We start from the raw sequence: 19,781 nt of genomic DNA, 5'->3' as shown, positions 1-19,781 counted from the left end.
AATACTGCTGCTTTGAAATGTCTTTCAAATGTCTTTTGTGGGCACAGGTACACATTTCTGTTGGAAAAACACCCAGAGGTAGAATGGGTCCAGGTGTACGTTTACCTTTATAAGAAAGCGCCAAATGGTTTTGCAAAGTGATCGTGCTGTTTTATATTCATAGAGGTGTATGAGAGTTCCAGTTGCTTCAGATCCTCGCCAACACTCGATATGGTTAGTTGACATGTGTATTTCGATGAATATTGTTCTCCAAATGTGTAGCGGACACTGCTAATTGTCCAAACCAACAACTGTCCCCCCCATCTTCTTCCTACTATCATTAAGTTAAGACTTTCCCAACTTTCCTTCTTCTTCAATGTATTAAAGTCCTAGCCAGGAGGGTATAAATCAAAGTCTGCTGGGACCTACCTGGGCACAGTCTTATTTACCTAATAAAGGGACAGATATGCCAGCACCCCTCCTTTCCTCCCTCCTCTTCATCTTTACTGGCCTGATTGCAGACATGGTTCCAATGCTTGCCACTATGAGGGGAAGGGCAAGAGAATTCCAGCAGACAGTGGCAACCCAGAGCCCTCTAAACCAGCAGTCCAAACTTCAAATTATGAGAGAAAAGTGAACCTAGACTTACTGAAGCCATGGTGCCCCACATATTATCTTATTTCTAGGATATCAGACTAACATTCCTCACATTCTTTATTATTCATTTACGCAGTACCAAAGGGGATTGGCAGCTGACATACCTAGGGAATACAAGTGTCTGTTTCTCCACATTTCTCCTAATACATGGCATGGTTTTAATATTTACTCTTTTGAGGTTTTAAAAGACATTCACTTAGCTGTGGCTGAAGTTTAAAACAACCTCTGTTGTTTAAAAGCTTTTTTTTTTTTTTTTTTTCTGTGACTCACCTATATATGTCTTTTGGGTATTGACTTGTAAAAATTCTGTATCTTAATTAAATCAACTCTTCATCTGTCATATTTGCCATTTATCTTTCAATTTTATGAATGGGAGATTTTTTTTTACTGGTCAGACATTTTTAGTTTTAGTATAACGTTTTTCTGAAGTGAGATGTCCTGCATTCAAATATTAGGTCATTATTCTAAGGGAAATCACACCTGAAGTTCCAGGGGAGACTGGCTTTCTTGACTGTGCATACTTCCAATCTTTGTGAACATGCGGCTACCTTCTGCTTTCATCTGAAGGTCATAAACAGATAAGTGGGTCCTCTAAGAGAAGTCCTACTTAAAGCACTGAAAAAATTTTACTCTCTGTGGCTTATAGGAAGGTTGTCCTCATACTTCCAATCTTTTTTAAAACACGTGGGTCCTCTGTGACTTCATCTGTATGATACACATAGATATGTGGTAGGTCCAAGTTGGTCTCCCAAGATCAAACTGTATCTCCCCTTTGATCATCTCTACTAAAATTATTTATTGTAGTTCATGAAATCTCCCAATGCCATTATCAGTCAAGTGTTAAAATGTTATCAACAATTTAAATTATTATTAACATAAAAAATTTAAGGACCATGAACAATCAGCTTAGTGTGGGCTTTTCTTTCTTTCTACAGGTATATAAGGGTGGGCGTTTTGTTTTCTTTAACCTACATGAAATTAGAATTTTACAGTACATGCCAAACAAAATCAGCCTTTTCCTCAATCCCGTTTTAATTTTAAACTGCGATTTTGCTTTGGCTTATATTTTAATAAAGTTGGCATTTTTACCTCTTCTGCATCTGGAAATTCCCAGTTGACTTTGTCATGATGTGAACTGAAATCGTAATTCAGTTGGACTGAATTTGCTTTGAGGAATAAACCACTTTTTACATTTTTCTGCCCTATGATTTATTGATTTGCAAGATGTGCTATGAAATATACATACTTGTATATGTGTGTGTGTTCACACACAGAGAGTGAAGTTAAAAAAGAAAAGCATTGCATGCATGGTTCAGCTTACTACTAATTTGATTTCTTCATTTAGGGCAGCTCCAAGGAGTTAGAAATGGAAAAAAGTGAACTCAAGAGAGGACAAACAAAAAATATAGATGCAGACTGCTAAAATACAATTACTTCCATCACGTCACTGCTTTTGGAAAATAAGCACTATTTTCTATGTGTTCAGTATTTAAGAAGAATACATTCTGATACATCACTAACTATAGGTAAATCCATTAGACACTCTAAACCAACGTAACTCTAAAATGTTTGAAATAATGTGACAGCAATCAAAGATGTCCATAGTTCAGTTCAGTCACTCAGTCGTGTCCAACTCTTTGTGACCCCATGGACTGCAGCACGCCAGGCTTCCCTGTCCATCACCAACTGGTCCTGGTTTTTCCCCATTTTTGAAAGTAAACAGGGGTGTCATTTACCAACCAAAGACAGCCGCTCTGCTGATAGCACTTTCTCTTTTGTTTGTTTCAGGTTAAGAGCAGGTGACCAATTGTATTAAAACCATTTACCCAGAATAGGGGAGATTCCTGAAATACAGAACTTTCAGTGCCTGGGAAAGTCCTAGGAAACTGATGTTGGTCAGCATAGAGCAAGTTGGTCAACCTGTCTTGAGTGGTACAACTGTACCCTTCTGGGTTTGATATTGGAATATATACCTCTCCTTCATGTGCCCAGACACCATGTCTGGACATGCTCATAGTGTCTAAATGGAAGAAAAAATTCTAAAGCCACAATATTAAAGGTTTTATAAGTTTAAAAGGAGTGTGTTTTGTAGTTTAATGTCTCCAGTCATCAGGATATTGTTATAAACACATTATATTCTGAAGCAAATTGCATTAGAGAAAAACTACCTTCCCTAAGATAAATGTCTAGTCTAAGATGTACATCAACTTTGTGTTTTGCTATGAGGGGAAGAGGGATATTTACAGTATGGGTGGAAGGGTAATATTATGCTCAGAAAGCCACTGTGAAAGCAGCTTCTTTTATTGTTATTAGCACTGGACTCTCTCTCATTGGAAGGACTGATAACGAAGCTGAAACTCCAATACTTTGGCCACCTGATGCGAAGAGCCAACCCACTGGAAAAGACCTGACTCATTGGAAAAAACCCTGATGCTGGGAAAGATTGAGGGCAGGAGGAGAAGGGGACGACAGAGGATGAGATGGTTGGATGGCACCACCGACTCAATGGACAGGAGTTTGAGCAAACTCTGGGAGACAGTGAGGGACAGGGAAGCCTGGTGTGCTGCAGTCCAGGGGGGTCGCAAAGAGGCAGACGTGACTGAGCAACTGAACAACAACAAGACCAAGATAATGGAATGCCCATTTTCTGGGAAAAAGCCACCAGTGGCTGACATTTGGGTGGCAACTTTTTAAAAAGCTATACCTGAGTCTGCCACTGACATCCACATTCAGCTAGGCACAAGATCGAAGGCCATATCTAAACGCCTCTGATGTGAAGCACAGACTTCTGAAAGGGAGGTATTTACAGTCACCATGTATATGTTCAGTACTTTACAAACAACTAGACACCTCTCTTTATCTGCCCTTCTCCATTGGCCATTTTGTAGGAAAGATCTGGGTTCAAAACTTTTCCATCTACTTTGGAGTTGAGAGCTAGACAAAATGCACAGACAAGGGAGGAGACCTGGCTGGACTTTTTATTCTCTAAGAGGAGCCAGGGTGTAATGTCAGCCCAGCCAGGCTTTCCCTTTTGATTCTCATTAAATTTGTTGCTACCCCCAACCCAATTGTAGTAGAGATCCTTCAGGGATTCACAGGGGCAGGTGGAGCTTGGACCTCTCCTACGTGTTTTTTATGCTAATTCCTTCTTCTGACGAATTAGTTGTGTTTGGGCCACATCACTGACCCTTCTGAGGTTGGGGTTGCACCAGTCAGATCTCCCTTCAGGACAATTTGTGGCCAAGTGTATGGTGAGCAGATAGCCGACAGCGGCTGTACCTACCGATCTGCGATATTTCTCCCAAGACTACACTGCCTCGGGACCACTCCCGGCCAAAGAATGAGGCTAGATTCAAACCCCTGTCTGATGTGGATTCTCTAATAGGAAAGCTTTGCTCAAGGACTGCCCAGCATCTAGGGCATGATGGTCTCAGAGCTCTGTTATAGACCACAGGGTTCCTGTCCCAGTGTTCCTTCCTTCTCCTCACAGGCATTAGACATGCATCATGGATCAAAGGCTCTCCCTACCTATTCCTGCTCTGCTGCTGCTGTTTCATCTCTCAGTCATATCCAACTCCTTTCGACCACATAGACAGTCCCCAGGCTCCTCTGGGATTCTCCCAGGCAAGAGTACTGAAGGGGTTGCCTTTCCTTCCTGACCCAGGGATCAGACCCTCGTCTCCTGCTTGGCAGGCAGATTCTTTACCACTGAGGCACCTGGAAAGCCATCCCTGCTCTCTCTCTCCCATATCTTTCATTGGTATTTTCTCCATCTGTGTAGCGGCTTCTCAGATGACCTGAACTGACACACAGTTTTTCTTATTGCTTGATGCTAGAGGCCACTCAAAGTAGCAATGACATAAGGTTCTGTGTTTAGCAGGTTTTTGTTTTGTTTTGTTTTTTTTTCCTGAAGGTTGGAGGCCAAGGACAGCATTTACCCTGTAACACATCAAATGATGTATAAGTGCATCTTTAGCATTCTTGTCCTCAAAATCTTTTCCTTACACCCCATCTTATTATTTCCCATCAATTCTTCTTCCATAGGCTTCAATCTGTTGCCACATCTTTCACATTCTTAGTCTTGCCTTGTTTCTTTGATCGCCACGTGGCACTCAGCATTTGCTATGCCCCCTAAATGCTTGTTAACTTCCCCCTTTACAAACTATGTTATTGGGATATCACCTGCCACAGTTCAATCGGTTTGTTATCTCTCTTCCTAAAAGTGACTGTCAGGCCAGGGCAAAAAAAAAATGACATTTTTTCCCCAAACCCTACTATGCATATAATGCATGATGCTTCCCAGGTGGTGCTAGTGTTATAGAATCCATGTGCCAGTCAATGCAGGAGACACCAGAGATATGGGTGGGGAAGATCCCCTGGAGCAGGAAATGGCAACCCTGTCCATTACTCATGCCTAGGAAATTCCACGGACAGAGGAGCCTGGTGGGCTCGAGTCCATGGAGTCACAAACAGTTGGACACGGCTGAGTGCTCTCTCTCTCTCTCTCACACACACACACACTTGTTTTATCGGATTGTTTCTGCACTTGTTAGAATTCAGCTGTGCATATATATGTGCATCTATTAATAATTTCTCCAATCTATTCCAATACTCTACTTATCTATATTTATATCAATACCACACTGTCTTGATTACAGGAGCTTAATAATATCCCTTTTTCCCACTTTTAAAAGCTAGTTGTATCCTAGCTTCTTTGTATTTCCATATGAATTTTAGAATCAGTTTGTCAATATCTGCTAAAAAAAGTCCTACTGGGATTTTGATTAGGATTGCATTAAATCTATTGATTAATTGTGGGAGATGTGAAATTTTAACAATATTGAGTCTTTTGGCCTTTGAACAAACAGACTATGTAGGTAATCATTTATTTTCTCTCAAAAATGTTTTACCTGTACATGTCTTTTACATATTCTGTCCAATTTATCTCTAAAGCATTAAACTATTATGGTATTGTAAATGATATTTCTACTTTAATTTCCTACTGTTCCATGCCAGTATAAGTGAAGTTGCTCAGTCGTGTCCAACTCTTTGCGACCCCGTGGACTGTAGCCCACCAGGCTCCTCCATCCATGGGATTCTCCAGGCAAGAATACTGGAGTGGGGTGCCATTTCCTTCTCCAGGGGATCTTCCTGAACCAGGGATCGAACCCAGGTCTCCTGCATTGCAGGCAGACACTTTAACCTCTGAGCCACCAGGGAAGCCCTTCCATGCCAGTATCAGTTCAGTTCAGTCACTCAGTTGTGTCCAACTCTTTGCGATCCCATGAATTGCAGCACGCCAGGCCTCCCTGTCCATCACCAACTCCCAGAGTTCACTCAGACTCATGTCCATCGAGTCAGTGATGCCATCCAGCCATCTCATCCTCTGTCATCCCCTTCTCCTCCTGCCCCCAATCCCTCCCAGCATCAGAGTCTTTTCCAATGAGTCAACTCTTCGCATCAGGTGGCCAAAGTACTGGAGTTTCAACTTTAGCAGCATTCCTTCCAAAGAGCTTTAGCAGCATTCCTTCCAAGGAAATCCCAGGGCTGATCTCCTTCAGAATGGACTAGTTGGATCTCCTTGCAGTCCAAGGGACTCTCAAGAGTCTTCTCCAACACCACAGTTCAAAAGCATCAATTCTTCGGTGCTCAGCCTTCTTCACAGTCCAACTCTCACATCCATACATGACCACAGGAAAAACCATAGCCTTGACTAGACGGACCTTTGTTGGCAAAGTAATGTCTCTGCTTTTGAATATGCTATCTAGGTTGGTCATAACTTTCCTTCCAAGGAGTGAGCGTCTTTTAATTTCATGGCTGCAGTCACCATCTGCAGTGATTTTGGAGCCCAAAAAAATAGTCTGACACTGTTTCCACTGCTTCCCCATCTATTTCCCATGAAGTGATGGGACCAGATGCCGTGATCTTCGTTTTCTGAATGTTGAGGATTACAATTATTTTTGTATATTGATCTTAAATCTTGTAACTTTTCCCAACTCACTAGCTCCAGCAGCTTTTTTATAGATCTATCATATTTTCTATATAAACTATCATCTGTAAATAAGACAGTTTAACTTTTTCCCTGTCTATTCTTTAGTTCTTTTCCTTAACTAATTTCTCTGGCTAGACTTTCCAGTACAATGTTAAATACAGGTGAGGAAAATGAACATCCTGATCTTATTTTTTATTTTAGAGAGGTGGATTTCAGTCTTTCACCACAAGAATGACATTAGCTATGGCTTTCTCATAGATGTCCTTTATCAGATTGTGGAAGTTCCCTTCTGTTCCTATTTGTTGAGAGGTTTTGTCAGGAGTGGATGTTGGATTTTGACAAATGTTATTTCTATGTATATTATCACATAGTTTTTTTTTTTCTTTATTTTTAGTTTATAAATATAGTGAATTATATTGGCTGATTTTCACATTTTATGCCAACCTACATTCCTGGGATTAACATGACAGGGTCATGATGTATTAATCTTTTTATGTATTGTTGGATTTGACTTGTTACAATTTTATCTAGAATTTTTTTTTGAGAAGCACTGGTCTAGCACATAGTAAGTATTCAAAAAATGTTAATGACCCATCAGCTCAAATGCACATACCCCTTCTAGTGTTGCTGTTTTTCTGGAGTCTGATAAACAAAACTACAAAAAAATATACCTACATGGAAGCACCTGGACAAATTTAATTAACTTGTTCAGAGTTGTCATAGGAATTTAGGTTAAAGTACACATAAACCTAAGCTGAACTTCTATTTCTTAGCTACATGAAAATAATGAGCACATGTCCCTTTCTGTCTGTAACAAAGGGCTTCTCGAGTTGAGGGTTTACTTGCAATCTCAAATTTCTTCCTGGCTTTCTATGTTCAGTTTCAGACTTATCCAAGCAGCAGAAAAGCCTACCTTTTGAAACCATGGCTAATGGGGTATCTTTACACCCACACAGGACAGCAGGGTCAGGCTTCCCGCAGAGAGAACTGGGGAAGCCATCCAAATACATTACATTCTGTTAAATCTCACACTTGAAATCCACTCATTCCAGCTCACACATTATGTACAATTCACATTCTATATACACAAGGCTATTCGGCAAACTGCCTGAATTCCAATGCTTGTCATCTTCTACCCCATTCTTACACATCAAGGAAGAACAAGGACAACCGTGTGCAAGAGCAGAATCACTGTCTTCAGATTGAGTCTTCTGTGTCATCATTTTCCAACATTTCTTGAGTTAGTGTCATGGGCTATGTAACTCGGCCATTCAACATGCCCAGTCAAAGGAAAAGTTGTTCTTTTTCTTACTACCCATGGACTGTTTACACAACAGCTAGATGGAAAGAGACCTCCAACTCTGGGTACACAGCTGAGTTTTAGGAGGCCTGGGAGAAGGAACATAGCAGAAGAATTAGCAAATGTAGGTGGGTGTAGATGGGGCTGTCCATTGGGGCTATAACATACAATGAAATACAATCTAAAAGCAAGGTATAGAAAACAATGTTTAAGCTTAGCACATTTGTGCCTAAGAAACTTGATTGTTTACAGTTACATTCCATACTAGGAAGAAGCCTTCAGGATGTGGGAGCAATTTAATCCTGCGGTCTCAAATACCTGTAAAGCAGGCTGGGTGGGGCTTCCAGTTTATATTCTGACCATCTTCTGAATGATCCCTTTTGGGGTTCAAGACTGGCTACTATAACTTAATCTCGTATTTGTAATCAGCTTCAGCCATGGTTGAATGGAAGTATATTTCTAAAATGAATCATAGCCCTACTGTTTACCTAATCTTTTTCCTTTCTCTTGCTCTCTATTTGCCATTATTATATTCTAGGCAAAGATAGGATGATAAATTAGTAGAAGTCTTGCTTACTGGGAGATATTGCTAAGAAAGCTCTGAGCAATTTCTCATGAAATATTTCTAAATTTAAGCATTCAGTAAAAAATGAAGCTTTTTAAAAAACTCCATGTCTTATGACCAACTTAGTTGGCATGCATATGCTTTCATTCAACTTTTCAGGGAACGCTATGTGGGTGTCCAATGCAGTTTCAGATTTTGAAACAGTAAAGCTTTGGTGAGCAAAGATAATCTCTCATATTTATTTCTTAGATACCAAAATATCCAAGACAATGCATGTCACATTATAAAACTTCTGAAAATACTTACAAAGAATTTGAAAAATTGTGTATTTGGGGTAATGCTTTTTGTTGTTTGGACATTTACTCCAACAGTTTCCTTAACTCTTTGTTTTCCATGATTTTTATCACAAATTCTTCTTTCACTCTAATGAGACATGGATGTTCTTTTTAAAAAAATACATAAAAATTTATAAATTTAAGTATTATATATTTTATATCTTCGTATTTATGTATCGGTGTATTATTTCCTTCTGAAAACACAATTGGGCAAAATCATGAAAAGAGGCTATTGCCAGAGACCACATTCTGTGTGCTGAACAATATTTTGGCAGGACTTTCTGAGCTCTAACCTCCCTGGAAGGAGAAAGCACAGAGTGGCAGATATGCTAAGCTGACACTTCTAATGATAATCTCTCTTGAATTGGGAAGGCAAGTTGAACTGTGAAAACACGTATCTTCAACTGGAACAGTTTGGGCTACAAGAAGCAACAGAGAATGCAAAGCAGCTCATCTTCAGAAAATTAGGTTTGGGGGAAGATTTCAGGAGACATAACCTGGACCAAGTGCCCAATGCCTCAGTTCAGTGATTAAATACTCTGGTGTGTAAAGTTTGCATGTTTGGAAGGTCCAAAAGCTCACATTCAAGTTTCATTGCAAAAGGAGTGCTGTGAAGTCACAGGCAATATCATGTTTAGGTATCTGGATTACCTGTTTCTCTCTTCCTCTCCATTCCAGAGTTAATAAAGAGCCAACAAAAGTAATAGACAATAGGGGCAACATCAAACTCAAAGAAGTGGAAAGGAGAGACGAGCAGCATCTGCTGGAACTGTTGGAGGGAAAGCACCAAATACAAAAGAATGATGCGAACCAGGCAGAACAATTCAAGTTGGAAAGGAAGACACATGTATACCTGTGGCTTATTCATGTTGATGTATGGCAAACACCATCACAATCTTGTAAAAAAATAATTACCCTCTAATTAAAATGCATATATAAAAGGAAGATGAATGTCAGACATTTCCAGAAGGAGCAGAACTGGAATCATCAGTCAGGAGGAAAGAGAAGAGAATGCTTCAAGGAAATCTTGAAAGAAAACATGACTCAATGAGTATCTTGGACTCAAGTCCCTTAGCCTCTCCATGTCTCAACATCCTCCTTTGCACTCCCTTCCAGGGAGTCACACTGGCACACTCTGATAACTGAAAGTCTGGGAACAGAAATATACTTGCATATATTTTTAATGATATCAAAGTCTTATCCAAATTTGAAATGTAACATGGCATCCTTTAAATGTACCCTTTGTGCTTTATTTCAGTAGTTTCTTCAGAATGAAAAATTTCATTTGGAAACCAACCAGTAAGCACAAAATAAAATGAATGTAGTGAAAGTTGTCAGTAGACTTTCATGTATGTGTCAATAGTGAAACATTGTCTCATTTTTTTAATATGTCATTTTTGGGTCAGCCCCTCCATAAATATGCTTTTCACACCTCAGAAAGACCAAGAAAGGAATATTTTTAAACTGGGATAACTGGATGTGCCCAAAGCCTTGTCAGAAGCTCTGAACCCTTGAAAGCCTTGGTTCTCAGTGTATGAGTCATATGACACAAATTTATCCCAATGCTGCAGTCTGTTATTTAAAGAAACATGTTCTTATCTCTTCTTGGTTTGTCTTTTTTTTACTTCAGTGTAAGGAAATTTCTTCATATCTAGCAAATGTGTCTGTGTGGTAGAGGGGAGACAGAAAGAGGTGGAACGGGAAAAAGGAAATACTCTTGTGATGGGTAAGGGGGAGTTCCAGAAATATTTTCCATGCAAGTTTCCACACCAAGCCAATGGTAATGAGGACTTGTTACATGCCAGGCACTGGGTGAGGCATACAAGACACCATGTTAGATAGACATCAAAGAGACAGCAAAGAAACACAACAGCTTGGCAGCCACTCTGACTTAAAACCCCATTTGCACAGGCTTCAGAGAGCCGGTCATCTCCTGGGGAGGCTTTGGCATGGACAGAAGAAAACATCAAAGACACTCCAGACTTCAAATCCCTTCCAAGGGTGCAATCAGCAGGACAGGAAATGGGAAAGTCATCCTAGAAGGGATTTGGAAGGGAAGAAGCTCATCCAAGGACACCTCTGGCCCTGTGCATGAGCTGTTGCCATGTGCACATTCAACAGACGTGATGCAGTGAACAGCTTGGCACCCAGTCAGTAGCAAGCCTTGCCCTAGGCCCCCACTGAGAAACTGCAGGGAATAAGGCGAATGAGAGAAGAGAATTCATTGAGAGTGTTTTGTCATCGACATGGTCGACTTAATATTTTTAAAGGATCCCATGGAACAAGAAAGCCAAGTTCTAAAACAACAGAAGCATAAATAAATATCCAAAGATCGAAGCCCAAAGGGATGGGAGAAAACCGAATTCAACCACGAGAAAATGAACAGATAGGGTTTACCTGAAATAATATCTGGCAGGCTAGACTAAAAACTCCTGGTAACCCAGCAGGGTTATTCATGCTTATGGTACCTCATTATGACCAGGGAACCAAAAGCTGCCAACACACACAAGGAAAGACCTTTGATTTCATGTCACTGGGAAATAATGACAGACTATGAAATCTGCCTGTGCACAGAGCCCAAACATGGCTGAAATTTCACATGTGGCCTGTCACTGAAAGAAGATGGCAAAAATGAACGTGGTCATGCTTTTTCTCAAAACACTGGTTCCTACAAAAGCAAGGGATAGGAGCTTTCTTGAGGAGTTAGGAACATTAAGGCGAATATTATGGGACATATGGGATGTATATTGACTGTACGTACTGTATGCGGATTCACTCAAACCACACACACTATCTACGTACATGTGTGTCATTTGCGTCTTAAAATAAAATATAAATGTAAATCTTAAAACATGTATTTTAAATCAAACAAGGCTAAGATTTTATTTTATTTTTATTTATTTTTATTTTTTTTTAAGGCTAAGATTTTAAAGTAAGGCCACAACAAGTGGGAAATTTTAAGATGAGCCTCCAAGCTCAAGCAATCCTTTCTTGCGGATGCCTAGCTAGCAAGGATGCACATGGTCTGGTGTGGTTTGGAGGTCATGTACCAGTCACACTTGGAGTTTCCTGAGTGAAACCTTCAAGCGTTAGACACCAGCCTTGTTACTAAGTATCAGTATGACTGAGAAAAGATCCAGACTTCAAGAAACATGAGCATAATATCAGTACTTACCTTATATGGCGATTGTGGAGACTGAAATAATATATGTTAATCACTAAAGTGAACCCCAGAACATATTAGAGACTCAATAGACATTCACTAGTAATATAATAAATCTATTATAAATCTATAAAGAGATAATCTGTGCCACATATCACTTTATCATGCCCACAGCAACTAACAAACAGTAATCAGTAGTATTTAGTACATGTCTGTTATTTGATTTAGAACTTAGATGATCCAAAACTTATTTGATTCCCTAAGTCTTACAATATAAACAGACATATAAAACAGAACATTTCATTTTTTCTATGTGGTCATTTCCATCAGTTATTAAACAAATGCATTTTTCACTGTACCTATTTTTTAATTTCATCTTCTTACAACAGAGAAAATGTCTGTTCTTGTCATCAGTATTAAATCCCATAAACAAATCTCTAGATGTCAACACAATATTAGTACCTTGGAATAATGTTCCTCAAGATTTCTTCAAGGAGCAGATTCTCCAGATGTAAATAGGCATCTCTATTAAAAATAAAAAAAAGGACTCTATTAAAGTTAATTTAAAATGTTGGATTAAATAATGGTAATCAGATATGTAGGATTTAACAGAGCCTTAAATATGCTAATGTGTGCTATGGATCTCCAAGAGATGAATATAAAATTGCACATTTCCCCAAATTACTTGTCTACACAACTCCTTTTTTATGGCATTATCTCTTGCATAGAACTATGATCCCTAGACAGAACTAATGCTCTGTGATAGGTACTTTGGGACACGCTATTTTAGAGAGAATCCCTTAACTCTGATGATTTTACCCTGAAAAGTGGGGTCAAAATTTCCTGAGAACACAGTTAATTTTCTCCTCAGATAGTCTGCATAGAAAGCAGCGGTAGTTATAAAATATCAGTGATCTAAGCCCAGGGTTGATGGTGATATTTAATCATTGTTTTCAGGGTTTAACTGTTTATTAAATACATTGTTATAGCTCATTCAACCCATTTTTGCTCCAAGATGAGCAGAGGTTTTCATCTCTCTTCTGAACTAAGTGAACTAATCCTCTGGATGAAAAATTATTTTTCGGCAGACTAGCCATTTCTTTTCCTTTTGTTAAATTCAAGTAAGTGATTGTAATAAAACCTGCTGATTGGGAAGGCGCCTCCTGCCTATATAAGCTCAGAAAATCCAAGTGAATATTAGTACCATTTTCAGTCAAGGTCATCACTGATTCTGGAATTGCATCATGCTAACCATGTCATCAGAGAATACAATGAAAGATAGCAAAAGTCTACATGTGTATCATACTTTTCACAGTTATTTAAGCCTACATTCCAATTCCCTCTCTTGATCAGTATTTCCTGAGCTTTAGGATAATGATCACCCATGGAACTTGGGATAAATAGCAATTCTTGGGTTCTATCAGCTCATGTGTTTTTGAAATATTTCCCTGGTGAGGTGTATGAACAAGCACCTCTGGGAAACTCAACCTTGACTGCACATTACAAATCTTTATTTTTTTGAAAACACCAGAATCCTAACAGAAACCCTATTGAATCAGAAGTTGCAAAGGTTGGCTGGGTAATTGTATTTTTAAATGTCTAAGAAATAGAACCAGCTCTCTAAGGGGAACTGTGGCTCTACACTTCTGGTTCATCCATTGACAAAGCGAGAGATGGAATTACAAGGCAGCTCCTCCAACATATAGTCCCAGGCTTCTTCCATGGGATCCATTACTATTGGCCACAAGGTTCTGACCAGCGAGGCATGCTATACACGGGGAAAGCTTGAATATCCACTGAATGAGGAAGGAAGGAATGTCAAGTGTAATATCCAAAACTAAACAGACAGTATCTTTGGAAAATAGTCAGAGGTGGAAGCAGGGAAATTTGTCCAAAGAGCCCCAACAGGGTTTAATGAAGAGGTTCTTGTGCTCATTTTCATGTGCTAACTTTACTTTACCTTCCAGTATTTTCTGTCTTGTAAAATAGCTCCTTAGACTTTTAGTCTGTGACATGAAATACCTCCTCAAACTTCACCATGCAGTTTTCTGATTGGTGAGGTGGTTGCCCAATATAGTTCCATTTGTTTGGATCCCCACCCTCTGGGCTTCCCTGGTGGCTTAGTGGTAACGAATCAGCCTTCAAATGCAGGAGACGCTGGTTTGATCCCTGGGTCAGGAAGATCCCTTGGAAAACGAAGTGGCAACCCACTCCAGTATTCTTGCCTGGAGAATCCCATGGCAGCCTACAGTCCAGGGCATTGCAAAGAGTGGAACATGACTGAAGTGACTAAGCACACACACACTAGTAAAAGTGTAGAACTTATTCAGATTTCACCAGTTTTCCCACTAATGTCCTTCTTTTGTTCTAGGATCCCACCCAAGATTCTACATTGCATTCAACTGTCACTTGTCCTTAGTCTCTTCTGATATGTGAAAGTTTTCCAGATCTTGACACTTTTGAAGAACAGTGGTTGCTTTTTGTTAGAATGCCCCTCAGTATGGGTCTGTGTGATGTCTTCTGTGAGGTTATGCATTTGGGGCAAGAATACTATTGAAGCAATGTGCGCTTCTCAGGGTATCATATCTGGGGGTGCCTGATGTTCACAGGTATTACTAGGGATGTTAACTTTGATCACCTGGCTAAGGTGGTGTCTGCCAGAATTCTCCACTGTAACTATTCTTCCCTTTGTGATTACTACATATCTTAGGAGAGATACTGTTAAGTTGTGTGTCTGTCTCTTTGTAACCCCATGGACTGTAGCCCACCAGGCTCCTCTGTCCATGGAATCCTCCAGGCAAGAATACTGGAGTGGGTTGCCATTCCATTCTCCAAGGGATCTTCCAAACCCAGGGATCAAACCTGTGTCTGCTGCTTTGCAGGCAGATTCTTTACCATCTGAGCCAGAATTCTTCCATAAGGAAGAGTATAGCTTCCTTCCTCCCTACACCCATTTAAGACAAGAGACTAAAGGGCAAACACAGGCTACACAATTTTAGGTAGACCAGTAGGACAGCATGCATAGCAGTTTGGGTCTTCAGAACATGATGCTACACCTGCATTCCCTGGGGAGATTCTACCCTAAAGACTAGCAACACACATATTAGACCTGGAATATCCTAGAGTTTAACCCTAAATGCAGAGCTAGGGTAGAGACAGCAGCATAGTGGTGATGATGCGAGGAGGAGTGTTTCTGGAGGTATCCACCTGAAAAAAGTGTTAATGCTTGTTGTTTTTCAGTCACTAAGTCATATCTGACCTTTTTTGTAACCCCATGGATGGTAGCCCGCCAGGCTCCTCTGTCCATGGGATTCTCCAGGCAAGAATACTGGAGTGGGTTGCAATTTCCTTCTCCAGGGGAATCTTCCCAACCCAGGGATTGAACCTGTGCCTCTTGCATTGGCAGGTAGATTCTTTACCACTGAGCCACTTGGGAAGCCTGTGTTAATGCTAGTCAGGAATAAGAGAATTTCTGGGGTTCAGAGAATATATGCAGAAAAGGTTAAATAAGCTCATGGCAATTGGATGCTTGGTAAAAAAACCAAGTTGTTACTAAGAGAGTCCAGAGAAAAGGTGGCAGGGCAAGTGAAGAAATTCTAGAAAGAACAGAGGCTAAGATCTCATGAGGCTTAGGACTGGAAACTGAGGAATCTGGGTGAAAGCAAGGAAGCCAGGCAAGTGTGACAGAATGGGAAAATAGAAAACCTAGTATCATCAGAATTGTTCCCTGTGAAGGGCAGGAGAATAAATATTCTGGGTTTGTAGGCTGTAAAATGCTCTGTCCCACAACTCAGCTTTGCAGCTGCAGTGTGAATGCAGCTATGAACAGCATGGAAAGAAATGGGCACAGTAGGCTTGGTCCTGCAGTGGGTCAATTTGGCCTGTGGATCTTAGTTTGCCAGTTATGAAGCTGCTGCTGCTAAGTCGCTTCAGTCGTGTCCGACTCTGTGCGACCCCATAGACAGCAGCCCACCAGGCTCCCCCGTCCCTAGGATTCTCCAGGCAAGAACACTGGAGTGGGCTGCCATTTCCTTCTCCAATGCATGAAAGTGAAAAGTGAAAGTGAGGTCGCTCAGTCGTGTCCAACCCTCAGCGACCCCATGGACTGCAGCCTACCAGGCTCCTCCGTCCATGGGATTTTCCAGGCAGGAATACTGGAGTGGGGTGCCATTGCCTTCTCCAAATTATGAAGCAAATAAAGCCAATAGTATAACTGGAGCCAAAATGTCCTTTAGGCTCTATACAAAGTACCTCTTAGTTGGTCTTGTCTTCACTTAAAGACCTCCTCAAGTGGCAGAGAACCAACAAAATGACTACAGTCACTTCAAATAAGGCAAAGCAATTTGGGGGATTCTTGATAATAAGGGGTCTTGGGGTTACTCTAGATATTGCTCTGTTTCTAGATAAAGGAGTGAGCATTACCTTGAAATGTAACCAAATTACTTATGTTTATAATACATTCCCACCCAAATTAGATACATAATATGCTTTTATTTGGAAGTCAAATTTTAGAAGTGCTTTCTTTATGTTGAGGTTTCTTAAGATATTTTGAACCAAAATTGAATATAAGCCACTATTATTATTAAACAGCCTCTTAACTTGAAATTTTATGATATGAGTAATTTGAACCAAGTTCCTGCCTTAAATTATTTCAGTAAGTTGAAATAAAGGAAACACTAACATTCTCTCCAGCCTTTGATTCATCTCTGGCCTGATGTTTTGTTTAACGTTCTCCTTAAACATTATACCTTTGAAATACAAGCTTTTAGAACATAATGGTGGCTAAATAGAGGAGGATGAACCCTAGAACTTCAAATCATTTTGCTCTAGGAGAGTTAGAATATAGAGAAAACATTAAACTAACTCCTTTAGGAGTGAGATGTCAGTTCTATTTTCCTTGTACCCTCTGGGCTTTTCTTGAATCTTTGAAATCCCTTCTCTATAACTGGAATTCCTGTGAAGATATTTCTGTGTATTTATTCTCAAGTAGCATCAAAAACATTTTAGAATTCTTTGCTAACTTAATTTTATATTACTTTATAATTTTAGCAGCTTTGAAAGTTATTTGGATGCAAACCTAAGGCAAGACAGGAAAAATGCAAAGCTGCTCATCTGCGAGATGAACAGAGAAAAATACCTTCCAATATTTTCAGTTTCCATAATATCTTAGTAGTTCTCTGGAAATTTAACTTTGGGCCTGTATCATACTTTGCACTTCCCTGATGGCTCAGTGGTAAAGAATCTGCCTGCAATGTAGGAGACGTGCATTCAATCCCTGGGTTGGGAAGATCCTCTGGAGAAGGAAATCTTAACCCACTCCAGTATTCTTGCCTGAAAAATCCCACGGACAGAGGAGCCTAGAGGGCTACAGTCCATGGGGTTGCAAAAGTCTTGGACATGACTTAGCGACTAAATAAACAAAAACAATTGTACTTTGCAGATTTGATTTGAAGTAAAAGAGGCAATTTTAGCAAAATATCAAGATGTTTGTCCATTTTACATTTTATTTGTCCTTTTCATTATAGGGGACTGGAATGCAAAAGTAGGAAGTCAAGAAACGCCTGGAGTAACAGGCAAATTTGGCCTTGGAATACGGAATGAAGCAGGGCAAAGACTAATAGCATTTTGCCAAGAAAATGCACTGGTCATAACAAACACCCTCTTCCAAAAACACAAGAGAAGACTCTATACATGGACATCACCAGATGGTCAACACTGAAATCAGATTGATTATATTCTTTGCAGCCAAAGATGGAGAAGCTCTATACAGTCAGCAAAAACAAGACCAGGAGCTGATTGTGGCTCAGACCATGAACTCCTTATTGCTAAATTCAGACTTAAATTGAAGAAAGTAGGGAAAACCACTAGACCATTCAGGTATGACCTAAATCAAATCCCTTATGATTATACAGTGGAAGTGAAAAATAGATTTAAGGGCCTAGATCTGATAGATAGAGTGCCTGATGAACTATGGAATGAGGTTTGTGACATTGTACGGGAGACAGGGATCAAGACCATCCCCATGGAAAAGAAATGCAAAAGAGCAAAATGGCTGTCTGGAGAGGCCTTACAAAGAGCTGTGAAAAGAAGAGAAGCGAAAAGCAAAGGAGAAAAGGATAGATATAACCATCTGAATGCAGAGTTCCAAAGAATAGCAAGGAGAGATAAGAAAGCCTTCTTCAGTGATCAATGCAAAGAAATAGAGGAAAACAACAGAACGGGAAAGACTAGAGATCTCTTCAAGAAAATAAGAGATACCAAAGGAACATTTCATGCAAAGATGGGCTCGATAAAGGACAGAAATGGTATGGACCTAAAAGAAGCAGAAGATGTTAAGAAGAGATGGCAAGAATACACAGAAGAACTGTACAAAAAAGATCTTCACGACCCAGATAATCACGATGGTGTGATCACTGACCTAGAGGCAGACATCCTGGAATGTGAAGTCAAGTGGGCCTTAGAAAGCATCACTACGAACAAAGCTAGTGGAGGTGATGGAATTCCAGTTGAGCTATTCCAAATCCTGAAAGATGATGCTGTGAAAGTGCTGCACTCAATATGCCAGCAAATTTGGAAAACCCAGCAGTGGCCACAGGACTAGAAAAGGTCAGTTTTCATTCCAATCCCAAAGAAAGGCAATGCCAAAGAATGCTCAAACTACCACACAATTGCTCTCATCTCACATGCTAGTAAAGTAATGCTCAAAATTCTCCAAGCCAGGCTTCAGCAATATGTGAACCGTGAACTTCCTGATGTTCAAGCAGGTTTTAGAAAAGGCAGAGGAACCAGAGATCAAATTGCCAACATCCACTGGATCATGGAAAAAGCAAGAGAGTTCCAGAAAAAGATCTATTTCTGCTTTATTGACTATGCCAAAGCCTTTGACTGTGTGGATCACAATAAACTGTGAAAAATTCTGAAAGAGATGGGAATACCAGAACACCTGATCTGCCTCTTGAGAAATTTGTATGCAGGTCAGGAAGCAACAGTTAGAAGTGGACATGGAACAACAGACTGGTTCCAAATAGAAAAAGGAGTACGTCAAGGCTGTATATTGTCACCCTGTTTATTTAACTTATATGCAGAGTACATCATGAGAAACGCTGGACTGGAAGAAACACAAGCTGGAATCAAGATTTCTGGGAGAAATATCAATAACCTCAGATATTCAGATGACACCACTTTTATGGCAGAAAGTGAAGAGGAACTCACAAACCTCTTGATGAAAGGGAAAGTGGAGAGTGAAAAAGTTGGCTTAAAGCTCAACATTCAGAAAACGAAGATCATGGCATCTGGTCCCACCACTTCATGGGAAATAGATGGGGAAACAGTGTCAGACTTTATTTTTCTGGGCTCCAAAATCACTGCAGATGGTGACTGCAGCCATGAAATTAAAAGACGCTTACTCCTTGGAAGGAAAGTTATGACCAACCTAGACAGCATATTCAAAAGCAGAGACATTACTTTGCCAACAAAGGTCCGTCTAGTCAAGGCTATGGTTTTTCCAGTGGTCATGTATGGATGTGAGAGTTGGACTGTGAAGAAAGCTGAGTGCCGAAGAATTGGTGCTTTTGAACTGTGGTGTTGGAGAAGACTCTTGAGAGTCCCTTGGACTGCAAGGAGATCCAACAAGTCCATTCTGAAGGAGATCAGCCCTGGGATTTCTTTGGAAGGAATGATGCTAAAGCTGAAACTCCAGTACTTTGGCCACCTCATGCAAAGAGTTGACTCATTGGAAAAGATTCTGATGCTGGGAGGGATTGGGGGCAGGAGGAGAAGGGGACGACAGA

The 19,781-nt window shown here is 40.2% G+C and overlaps 1 long non-coding RNA gene across 1 annotated transcript in view; it reads right to left on the bottom strand.

The window, feature by feature from the left end:
- Window positions 1–19,781, bottom strand: part of LOC139181098 (uncharacterized) — a 282,297-nt gene that overhangs the window by 27,905 nt on the left and 234,611 nt on the right. The window contains exon 5 of the long non-coding RNA XR_011565213.1: window positions 12,454–12,516. This is a non-coding gene — a long non-coding RNA (uncharacterized lncRNA). The remainder of the gene's footprint in view (window positions 1–12,453; window positions 12,517–19,781) is intronic.

The sequence above is a fragment of the Bos indicus genome, chromosome X (genome assembly GCF_029378745.1).
Source record: "Bos indicus isolate NIAB-ARS_2022 breed Sahiwal x Tharparkar chromosome X, NIAB-ARS_B.indTharparkar_mat_pri_1.0, whole genome shotgun sequence".
Classification (NCBI taxonomy): Eukaryota; Metazoa; Chordata; class Mammalia; order Artiodactyla; family Bovidae; genus Bos; species Bos indicus.
The sequence above is the reverse complement of the archived record's forward strand: the minus strand, read 5'-3'. Positions and strand labels throughout refer to the sequence as shown.